Raw genomic sequence first — 11,472 nt, forward strand, 5'->3', positions numbered from 1 at the left:
CTACCTCGACCCGTCCAGGGTCCCGGGGGCTGCGGAGAATTGGTTGATCTTCGAGGACAGCAGCCTCGAGGCTGGTGGCTGAGCTCCTGCAGGGCGGAAGTCGCCCTGGCTCTGGGGCCAGCACCTGCCGCTCAGCAGGTATTTGGAGAACGAAGCAGAAGTCTCCCTCTTGTCATTCTCTTCCTCAAAACCCCCGTGTGGGCCGGGCACGGTGGCTCACGCCTGTCATCCCAGCACTCTGGGAGGCCGAGGCGGGCGGATTGCTCGAGGTCGGGAGTTCGAGACCAGCCTGAGCAAGAGCGAGACCCCGTCTCTACTATAAAAATAGAAAGAAATTAATTGGCCAGCTAATATATATATAGAAAAAATTAGCCGGGCGTGGTGGCGCGTGCCTGTAGTCCCAGCTACTCGGGAGGCTGAGGCAGGAGGATCGCTTGAGCCCAGGAGTTGGAGGTTGCTGTGAGGGAGGCTGACGCCACGGCACTCACTCTAACCTGGGCAACAGAGCAAGACTCTGTCTCAAAAAAAAAAAAAAAAAATGAAACCCGTGTGACTTCCCATTACAGTCAAAATATATCAGGTCTGGACTTCTTGCTCTGTCCTGTGAGTCGAGTGACATTGAGTGTCATTTATTGAACAAGCAGGGACATTTTGGGGGGAGCTCAAAGGGAACACCACAAATGACTAGTCTGGATCAAAGGGAGTAAGGTAGAATCGTCCCAGGCCGCCGTGGCTGTGTGCCTGCCCCACCTCCAGGGCCCCGGCAGGCCGGTCTCTGCCCTCCTCCCACGCCCCTCCCCCACGGCCCCCTTTATTTTCCCACCCCTCCCCCTCATCGGGCCACGCTGACCTTCCACGGGAGCTTTGCCCTTGCCTATTCCGGGGGACGTCCTCTGACTGGCTGGGCCCTTTCTTGTCACCTCCGTCTCCACTGAACACATACCGCGTCCTCCCAGAAGAGCCCTTACCTGGCCACTCTCGTGCCCGCCCAGGCTACTTTACCGAAAGGTGGCAGCGGCTCCTGTCCCTCCCCTGCGTCCGCCCGCTCGCTCCTGCACGGAGTGAATGCCAAATTTCCGGACACGATCCTCAAATATCTGTCACCCCCCCCCCCCGTGTGGGCGCTGGTGCACACGGCACGCATCTCCAAAGGGAAAGGAGTGGGGGGGCCGAGGCCAATTTCGGGGTGCATGGGGGGTTTTAGGGGGGTGGAGAGGGGAGGACAAAGGCTAGGGGAGAGGAAGATGCAGGGCGAGGGCCGGCAAGCGGAGTGAGATTCTCCCTCACACTGCACGGCGCTGGACTTAGCACGTGCGTCCCCACCCCCCCCAAAGAAGTCAGACGCACTCTGGCCCCAGTCACTTCGGGTGCCACTTTCCAGCCACATCTGGGACCCGAGTCTGAGCGCAGCTCGAAAAGCGCTGCCCCCTCCCCGCCCGCCCCGCGCCCGGAATTCCCAGCAGGGGCGCAGGGATGGCGCAGCCAGGCAGAAGACAGCAGATGTGTTCCTAATTTCCCCCACTTCCTCTGTCCTCGCTGATACTGGAGCACCGTCGGTTTGCCACGGCCGCCTTTGTCACTGGGCCCCGGCTTGCCAGGCACGCACGCACGGGCGTCGGGTTTACAGAATGCAGGGCCTGCGCGCGGGCTCCGACACCAGCCCTTCGGCTTCCAGGAGGGACTGAGCCCCCTGGCCCCGACCCGGGATTCCCGGACAGATTTGCTTCTCCGGCTTCTGCAAAGCAAAAAAAAAAAAAAAAAAAAAAACACCCCGAAGATTGGTGATCATGCAGGGCCCTGGCAGACCACCAAACTCCCCCTGATGGCTCCAATAAAGGGATGTTAACAAAGGGACCATTTATGCAGGCACGACCTGGGTTAAAGGCACTAAGAAGGGACGTCGAGGCCCCCAGAAATTTGCCATAGCAGCCACTGCCACCACCTTAAGGCGAAAGGGATGAGGGCAGGAATTAGTGCCACCGGGGCCCGGTGAGAACAGGAGCCGTGGGGGACAGAGGACAGGACACCTGCCAGGGGCCACAGTCTTGGGGAAGGGGGAGCCCCAAGAAGCAGGGAAGAAACACCCCAACCTCTCCTATGTCCTGTTTGTGCCAAACCCAACGGGAAGCCAGAAGGCTCCCGGGACCCTCGGAGTGGCCCACACAGGCCGGACCCCTGGGGCCAAGAGCAGGATGGGGAGGGGACCCAAGAGCAGGATGGAGAGGGGACCCAAGAGCAGGCAAGGAACCAGCAGTCCTGGGCGTCCTGGGTCAATTCGGTGCCCGGGCTTGGTGGAAGCCCTTCCTGTCCGAGTCCCTGAGCCGGGGCCACTCACCTCGGTGCCACGGCGCTTCCTCCGAGGCCGGGCCGAGCCCCTGTGTGCGCCCATCCACCGTCCGCATGGCAGCAGGTGGTCTCCGTGAGCAAGCCTGACCCCGGTGCTCTCCACAGCTCCTGCGGCCCCTGGGAAATTGACCGAGGCCTGAAGCCCTGTGCATGAGAGCCCCTGCAGGCGACCCTGCACCCTCTCCTCCTCCGCCCGCCCCACCCCCCCTCTGCACCCTGCGGCCACACTGGGCGTCTTTCAGAACCTGGAAATGTCACGCTCCGAGTTCCCGTTTCTGAGTTTTGCACATGCCGCTCCCTCTGCCTGGGTTCTCTTGCTCCAAACCCCAACTACTTTATCCATCCCGCTGGCCCTGCAGATCTTTCAGCTTAAGAATCCCGTCCCCGAGAACAGGTCCCTGAGTCGGAGAAGCAGGTGAGCACTCCCAGGCAGACGTGCTCACCGCCCCTGAGTTTCTCCACTGCACAATGCATGTCACAACTGCAATTAACCGGTCGATTGCGTAACCCTCTGTTTGTCGTCTGTCTCCCCGAGAGACGGTGCGCCCCACAGAGCCTGCTCTGTCCTGCCGGGTTTACTGCCCTGCCCCCCAGCACGGTGCCTGGCACCCGGTAGGTGCTCCACAAACACCGAATGAAGGAGTGAACGAAAGAGGGACTTCCAGTCTCCAGTGTGGGCCAAGTAGAGTATTTGGGTCCCGTCCTCTCACTGAAAACAACTCACAGTGCTGGGTAAAGATTGTTACACTATATTAAGAACAATGGAGAGAGTTGCCAGGGCAAAATTGAGGGGAAAAGGAATCCAAACAGAGAAGCAAGAGCAGAAGCCACTGTCTCCCTAAGGCATTTTCTGATCCCAACAAATTGGAGTCTTATTTTGATAGCCTCATGGAATGAGAGGGACATAAATCAAACCTCAGGGCTCACACTAGGTGGGGCATATACTAACTAGGACACCAGCCCATATGGATGTGGGACTTCAAAGAGCTACACCCTCGGCACAAGGGTGGACCTCAGACATAAACCGGCCCTTATATGATCTTGCAACCAAGTTCTCACCGCCTGGGTGGGCTAGGGACTCCAAACCTTAACAGTCGGTTTAGGTGGTCCTGGACTAGCAGTATTCCCAGATGTTCGGCAGCAGACGATGGAAATGTTCTCCAGTGGAAGGGACCTTTGTCCTAAATCCCAAATTTTTTCTTACCATTTTTGGCAAAAACAATGACCAGCACACAGTCAAAGATAATCAGACACACACAGAAATAAGACACGAGGAGTGAAAACTGGAAGAAACAATACAGAGACTTCAAATTATTGACTGTAAAGTAGCGCGTGCCTATGATGTTTAGAGAAATAAGACTTAATTTCTTGATGTTTAAAGAAATAAGACTCATGCTTTAAAAATAACTGCAGGGACGGTGATGTGTCAAAAGCGAAATATCAGATCTGAAAGAGAATCAGGTAGACTCTCTAGAAATGAAAACTACAATACAAAGTCAAGAACTCAGTGGACAAGTTTGATAGCGGATTAAACATAGCTGAGAAGAGAATTAGCAAACTGGAAGGTAGGTCAGAAGAACTTACCACAAATGTAGCACATAAAGACAAAAAGAAAATACAGACATATGAGATAAAGAGGAGAGAAAAATCTAACATATATTTGACATTATCCTTGAAGATGAGGAGAGAAGAGATGGAGCAGAGACGTTGTTTGAAGGATTAATGGGTAAGAATGTTCTGGAACTGATGAATGACCACATGAGGGGAAGCTCTGGGCCATTTCATGGTGAGTTGTTGCCTTGGTGACAACCTATTCAGCTCCGTGTTTCAGGTAACCCAGAGCTCAAAACATACCAGTGGGAGATTCTGGACCCAGTTGGCTCTTGGACAAAGGCCATGGTATTGTATATACCAGGTGAAAAGTAGCAGAGGGCACGGGAAAACAAGATCAAGGAGTGAAAATCAACCTCTGGCCTGTCTCCTGCCTCTGCAGTCCACCCCTGCCTTCTTGGGCACCATTTGGACAACCCAGAGAGGACCACGGCTGCATCCTCCTGTTCCGTCTTCCCTGCCCTGGGCCCTGCTGACCAGTCCCCTGGAGATGGCAGGACGACATTCCACAGTCTACTGGGGCCCCCTGGCATGGACGGGGGAGGCGAGGAAGGCCTCTCTCCCGCCCTGACTCAGCACTGATGCCGACATCCCCCTCCTAGGCCCTGCCCCCCTATCTGCCCCCTGACCTCCGCCCCCTGTTCCACGTCTGGACTCTGCTCTGGGCCTTTAGTGGTGCTTGGTGGGGAGGTATAGAAAAGGGGGTGGCGCCGAAGTGTCTGTGGATGCCAGGCCACCTTAGGGTCCTCCAACCCCGGCCCCAGCGTGGAGCAAGAAGCACCGATGTCCCTCATATCCCAGCCTGCCCGCATCACCTAGCACCTGGCTGGCGAGGAGCTGGGCTCGGGAGACAAGCAGGGAGTTGCCCGGGTCCTCGGCCCTCCCCCTCCCGGCCCGGAGCTTTCTCGGGCGGGCGGGCGGGCGACCCGGCTGGCAGATGGGCAGCTTGTTGCTGACTCATGCTCCCCTCTCGGCAGCCAGGTGGCCTGGTCCTTGTCCTCCGCGCTGTGACTCGTCCTGGGGTCGGGTTCCTGTGGTTGCTTTCTTCTGCAGGGACACCATGCATCATCTTGCCCCTGGGGATGCTGGCACTCGTCTCAGACGTGCTCAAACAGAGAGGCTGCCAAACCTGTGTCTGGTCACACAGCAGGTGTGCGGCGGCGAGGCCTGGGCACACACGGTCTCACGCCCCCGGTGGGCGGGAATGCAGGCCCCGCCCTTGTGTCACCAGCGTCAGGGCCTGCCGCTCCGTGGAGGAGACTCACGGAGGCCCCGGTCCCACCCTGGCCCTCGGGCGTGTGTGCCGGATTCCCCCCGCCCCCAGCGCCAGGTCCCTCCCGGCCAGTGTTTCGGGGGAGACACCAGTCTGGGGTCGGGGGGTGGTAAGCAGGAAGGGGGGTGTCCGACTGGCAGTGGCTCTCCCAGCCTGTGATGGGTGAATATGGGGGCGTCACCTGCCTCCCCCCAAAACCTGGCTCTGTGACCTCTCGGACGTGGCGTTCCAATTCTGCAATTCTCAAAGATGTCACCAAAAAGCGTGCCATTGATTGGATTTTTTTAAAATTAAAGACGAAAGTAAGCTCGGCGGAGGAATGGCGAGCATGGTGGCGGCCAGGTGGGGGGAGGTGTCTTGGAATCAGGCCAACAATGCGAGTGAGTGTCAGGGACACAGGACCGTTTCACACCCCCCCCCGCCACTGGGTGGATTTGGGGGTACAGAGGGTTAAGCTACAGCAGGGACGCAGAGTCTGGGAGCCCAGGGGCTGCTCCTGCCCGGCCCAGCCCGGGTCCTGCCGCTGGCTCTGCTGCGACGGGGCCCGGATGAGGCTGGCGTGGCCCAGCCCGGCCGGCCGAGAACCCCGGAGCCTCTGCTGTCGTCCCCGAGAGGCTCACACGCCCCAGGCAGCTATGCCCCACATCTCTGCACAGCCCTCCCCGCACAGGAGCTTGCCTCCCCTCTGACACATTTCGGGCTGGGAGCCATCGTCCCCACCTCCCCTTGGCTCAGGGGCCCGGCCGGTGAGTCACATGCCTCCGCCTCTCCTGGACTGGACGGGGCTGCGCCTCCAACAGAGGAGGTGGCGGGGGAAGGGGCGGGGGGGGGGGGGCTTGGAGAATTTGGAATTGCTCCTGGGGGGCACCCTCTGCGACTGTCCCCAGGTCTGACGCTCCTCCAGCCCCATGCCTTGCGGTCTGCCCCAAGCGCGTGTGCACCTGGCACCCACGCAGTGCCACTGTCCCCTGGCCCTGCACGGAGCCCGGCTGGCCCGGGCGTGGAGGAGCCGGCGGCCGGCACCACGGCGGGAGGAATCCAACCGCTTCCTGTGCTTGAGCCGGGAGGCGGCGGTGGCCGAGAGCCGCCTTCCTTCCTCGCCCGAGGAGTTTGCTCATTAACTTGAATTGCTCTCGTGGTGGCATTCCTGGCAGCCAGAGACGAGCAGGGGAGGGTTCCAGAACCCTTTCCTGTTGGAGGCCCCGGCTCCGGGCAAGCTTGGCCAAGGCCTCCTCCCACCTGCCTTGGTGCCCCTCCCTGCGGGACCCGGGACCTCAGGAGCGTCCCTGGTCCTCGGAGGCCCTGCTCAGGCAGCCTCCCGCAGGGCAGGGCAGCCGCCACTCTCACCTGACCCCGAGCCTGAGCTGGGTGGGCAAACGGGATCCAGCTGTTCCGCCGAGCGATGAGATGACCCAGGGGGAAACTGAGGGAGGGAAGGGAGAAAGAGGCGTCCCCTGACCCCAACACACACGCAGCACATGCCTCCTGCTCCCCTCCCATTGGCCGCCCTGACCACCGAGGTCTCAGCTTTCCAAACAGAGCCAAGTTGATTGGGGTAGGGGGGAGTCCAAGGGGCAGAGGGTGCACTCAGGATGCTGGGGGGAGGGCTGCCCCCCTCCTCCCGAGAATGCTTGTCCCCACTGACCAGGAGTCATCGCCTGGGATCCCGCACTTGTATGAAGAAACGTCTACTGGGACAAGCACTCGGGGCACCTTGCCTGCTCTGCTGAGAGCCCTGGAGGGTCTGGCCGCTGTGCTCGCCCTTCAAGGTCCCTGGCAAGGGATTCTGCACCCAGGAGGAGCCCATTAAATGCTTTCTGAGCAAACGAAGGGCATCCTTTGGCGGGGGGGGGAGGGGGAATCTAAGCAACTTTAAAATGGCCTTTTCAGTTCTTTGCTCATTTGGGTACAAGGATTTTGCCCTGAATTATTCAGAGGACTGTCGCCTTCCGTGCACTGGAGTTTTCCAAGGACCTAGGCGTGCCCTACCCCTCCCTAGCCCTCCCGCTCTGCCTTCTGCCCTGGCACGGGCATGGTTAGCTGGAGTCGGGTGTCTCACAAGCTTCGCCTGTTTACCTTTCACAACTCGATGATGATGATGACGACGTGTTTCTAGTTTTGCATACGTTTTGCATAAAAGGAAGTGGAAGCGTACCTTTTGCATAAAAGGAAATTGAAGCGGGGAGAAATTAAGAGGCTCAGAGCGAGGGCCGCCCAGTCATCAGGATGAAGGCCAGGGCTGCCCGGCCCACCCCCCAAGGCCATCCTCGTCATGGGCCGGGGGAAGTAGGGATTGTCTCCTTGTCACCTGAGAACAGATTGCTTTTTTGCCAGAAACCAAGTGAGCACACCCTCATAGAGCCCCCAGTCTTGACTCGTGTGCCCAGCACAAGACTGAAGGCCTACTACGTGCCAGGGGCTCGCAGCAGCGCTTGCAACCGCGAGCTGGACGCGCATCCAAGCATTGCAGACGGCAGGGCCTTCGGATTGCGCTGGGACAAATCCTTCGTCCTGTTGGACTCCTGGGTTAGCGCCAGTTAGCAATGCCGCCAGGTGGGGCTTCTTCCCTATAAACCGGTGGGAATGTGGTCACACAGATGTTAAATATCAGATTAAAATCAAATTAGTGGGAAAATTTGGAACAAATTGCCTCCAAGTGCAGTGAATGAGTCTATTTTTAAAACGTCGCCGCACCGGGCAAAACAGCGAGGCAAACACATTTCCTAACAGCGCGTAGACACCGTGTTGGGAGCGACTCGTCACGCTTAGTCACTGTAATTGCTCCAGCAAAACTCGGGGATCAAATAAAACGTGTTTGGGAATTGCAAAGCACTCAAGGAGGCTACTTCGGACGGGTCCTAACCTGAGGCTGAAGGTCACGGCGGCTCGCTCCGGAGCAGGGACCCAGGCCTGATGCCACCCTCCCCCCCTCCCCCGCATCCCCGTTCTCTGGGCAGGGGCTGTGCCACCATGTCCCGCTGAGACCACTGCCCAGGGCGTGCACAGGGAAGTCCCACATAAGTTTGCAGCCTTTCCTCGTTAGCAAGGGGGCACGGTGTTCTTGGGGGCGCCGGGTAGGGCGCTCTGGTTGGCTTGAGGGAGGTGGGGGGACCTCCCAGGCGCCCCTGGCTGAAGGAGGGAAGGGACAGTGGCCCCCCGGGGAGGAAAGGCTTTGTGTCAGGTGGAAGGTTGGGCTGCCACTTGCCACGGAGCAGAAAAACCTTCAGGTGCGAGAGGGCTTGACGCGGGCTGCCATGGTTCTCTCGGGTGACATGCCTTGGCTCTAGGCCACCACATTTGGCCATGGGTGTCCCCGCCCTCAAGCCATAGTCCCTCAATAATGACCTTGCCAGTCATCCTAGAGTGGGGAGAAGAGGGGAGACATGAAGGCCTGAAATACCTTTTTTTTTTTTTTTTTTGAGACAGAGTCTCACTCTGTTGCCCAGGCTAGAGTGAGTGCCGTGGCGTCAGCCTCGCTCACAGCAACCTCAGACTCCTGGGCTCAAGCGATCCTCCTGCCTCAACCTCCCGAGTAGCTGGGATTACAGACATGCACCACCATGCCCAGCTAATTTTTTCTATATGTTTTTAGTTGGCCCATTCACCTTTTTCTATTTTTAGTAGAGACGCGGTCTCGCTCTTGCTCAGGCTGGTTTCCAACTCTTGACTTTGAGCAATCCTCCCACCTGGGCCTCCCAGAGTGCTAAGATTACAGGCGTGAGCCACCGAGTCTAGCCCTGAAATATCCTTTAAAGCAGAAAGCCCTCCCATTCTGGGGATAAATTCATCACACGGGGGTGTAGAGGATTGTCCAGCGTGGAATGGGCTACCTGTCTTAGGATCGTTGCATTTTATTTTATTTATTTATTTTAGAGGCAAGAGTCTCACTCTGTCATCCAGGCTGGAGTGCAGCGGCACGATCATATCTCACTGCAGCCTTGAGCTCCTGGGCTCCAGCGATCCTCCTGCTTCTGCCTCCTGAGTAGGTGGGACTGTGGGAGCACGACACTGCCCCTGGTTAATTAATAATAATTATTAATTAATATAATAATAATTATAATATTAATTAATTAATATAATAATAATTTTATTATTATTTTTAGAGATGGGGGGGTCTCACTATGTTGCCCAGGCTGGTCTTGAACTCCTGGCCCCAAGTGAGCCTCCTGCCTCTGGCCTTCCAAAGTGCCGGGCTTACAGGCGGGAGCCACCGTGCCTGGCCAGGATTCCTGCATTTTGATAGTAACTTTGTAGAAGCAAGAGCTCATCTGGAGTGGGCCACCCTGGTGCCCTTGTCACCTCTGGCAGTGGTCGGTCCTGGTCCCACCCTGCGTGGTGGGCCTCTGGCCACCCCAGTGGACCCTTGCATGGGACGGAGATGGCGAGGATGTATTTTAGAAAGAGAAAGATGAGTGGGAGAGGGAAGCTTACAATCAAACACATGTGCGCAAGAGCTGTGCGGGCCCGAGCGTCTGTGGGCGCCAAAGGCAGCAGCAGGAGGCCCAGAGGCAGGAAGGACCCCCGGAGCGTTCGTGGGATTTGGCTCTAGGGCCTAGCGGTGACCCCCGGGAGGACAGTTTGCAGGAGGGTGAGGGTGAAGGACAAGGTTGAGGAGACAGTGAAGACAAGGGACGCTGGGTGCATGAGAATCTCTAAGCCTGTTTCCTAAACAAGCCTGTCCCCAACCCAGCCTGATGGCTGTAAAAAATACTACATGGTTTTTTTTTTGTTTTTTTTTTTGAGACACAGTCTCACTCTGTCACCTGGCATCAGCCTAGGTCACAGCAACCTCCAACTCCTGGACTCAAGCGATCCTCCTGCCTCAGCCTCCCGAGTAGCTGGGACTACAGGCATGCGCCACCATGCCCGGCTCATTTTTTCTATATATTTTTAGTTGTGCAGCTAATTTCTTTCTATTTTTAGTAGAGACGGGGGTCTCGCTCTTGCTCAGGCTGGTTTCGAACTCCTGACCTTGAGCGATCCTACTGCCTCGGCCTCCTAGAGTGCTGGGATGACAGGCGTGAGCCACCAGGCCCGGCCGGAAACTACCTCTTTAAGTCCGAGGCAGGTGGGCCTGCAAGCCACGGTCTGAGAAATGGGCTCGTATGGAAGAGTCTGGCTTCCCAGCTCTGCCTAGAAAAGGCTCCGGAGCAGCAGAGGGTTCTTCTCCTGGGGCCCCGACCTAGGACCCTTCTGGGCCCCTCAGCGCAGCAGGGAAATGTGGACCCCGAGCCCTGCTCCCCGAGCAATCCCGCCCGCCTCCGTGGGCTCCCCCGGCCTTGCCCGGAGTGCCCGGCACTTTGCATTCTAAGGGCAGCCCTTAGAATGGGGCTTCAGGCTCCACTGGGGGCCACCAGTACTGTCTTCTGCTATTGCCAGGCACGGGCCGTGAACTTGGGCACAGCCAATGAAGAGATGGGGCATCGCCGGGAGCCGCTCACCGGGAGAGGCCTGTTCCTGGTGGGTGGGGCCAGAACGCCAGGAAAATAATAAATACAAACAAGCGAAGGGCAGCAAAGCGCCTGGGAGCCAGAGCGGGGCTGGCGGAGGCCGCAGCTGTCTGAGTAATGGGTTCCACATTTGCCTGGCCCCATCCACAGCCACCAGGATCCAGGGTGCATGGCGGGCCATGCGAGGGCGAGGGCCAGACCCAGCACACGCTTGCGATGGCCCCCGGTGTCCCCCGGCTGGCCACAGCAGGGCCCAGACGTTGCTGCGAGCTCACACTCCTGCCTCCTCCCCCCTCCCGTCCCACCCCCGCCTGGGGCTCCTGGGCTCCCGCCGCCGGCCAGCACAGATTGTTTGCGTTATTAGTGCCGTTTTCCCAGAGATTCCATCTGGCTTTTTAATTGCTATGGGATGGGGCCGGGATGCTTTGATAGTGAATCGGTATCTTTCCTGTGTCTTGGCTGACGTCAAACGCTCCCTCCACGGAGAGGGGTGAGGTGGGGGATGGGGAGAGGTGAGGGTGTCGGGAGGGAAGAGACAGCGTGCATCTTCCACGGAATCAAGGAAGATCTTCCAAAGGTGCTGGTAGTTTTGTCCTATTTAAAGGAAAGAACAGAAAAAGGGAACAGAAGAGAAAAGCCTTGCTCTACCCAGCAGCATGGGAAAGAGGCGGCTGGGATATCAGCGTGGTCCCCACCCACCGCCCTGTCCCTCTCTGCCCGGAGTCCACAGAAGGCCTGTGGTGTCCTGCCGGGATGGTTCCCCGCCCCCTCTTGGCCACCACCATCAAGTGA

General features: G+C 58.2%; 1 long non-coding RNA gene across 1 annotated transcript; it reads right to left on the minus strand.

Annotated features, from left to right (window-relative positions):
• Positions 1 to 824: 824 nt before the first annotated feature.
• Positions 825 to 2,831, minus strand: LOC105877047 (uncharacterized). The gene is made up of 3 exons (XR_001156714.3): positions 2,592 to 2,831; positions 2,336 to 2,463; positions 825 to 1,735 (listed from the first exon to the last, which is right to left on the minus strand). It is a non-coding gene; the product is annotated as an uncharacterized LOC105877047 (long non-coding RNA).
• Positions 2,832 to 11,472: the final 8,641 nt, after the last annotated feature.

The sequence above is a fragment of the Microcebus murinus genome, chromosome 16, assembly GCF_040939455.1.
Source record: "Microcebus murinus isolate Inina chromosome 16, M.murinus_Inina_mat1.0, whole genome shotgun sequence".
Classification (NCBI taxonomy): domain Eukaryota; kingdom Metazoa; phylum Chordata; class Mammalia; order Primates; family Cheirogaleidae; genus Microcebus; species Microcebus murinus.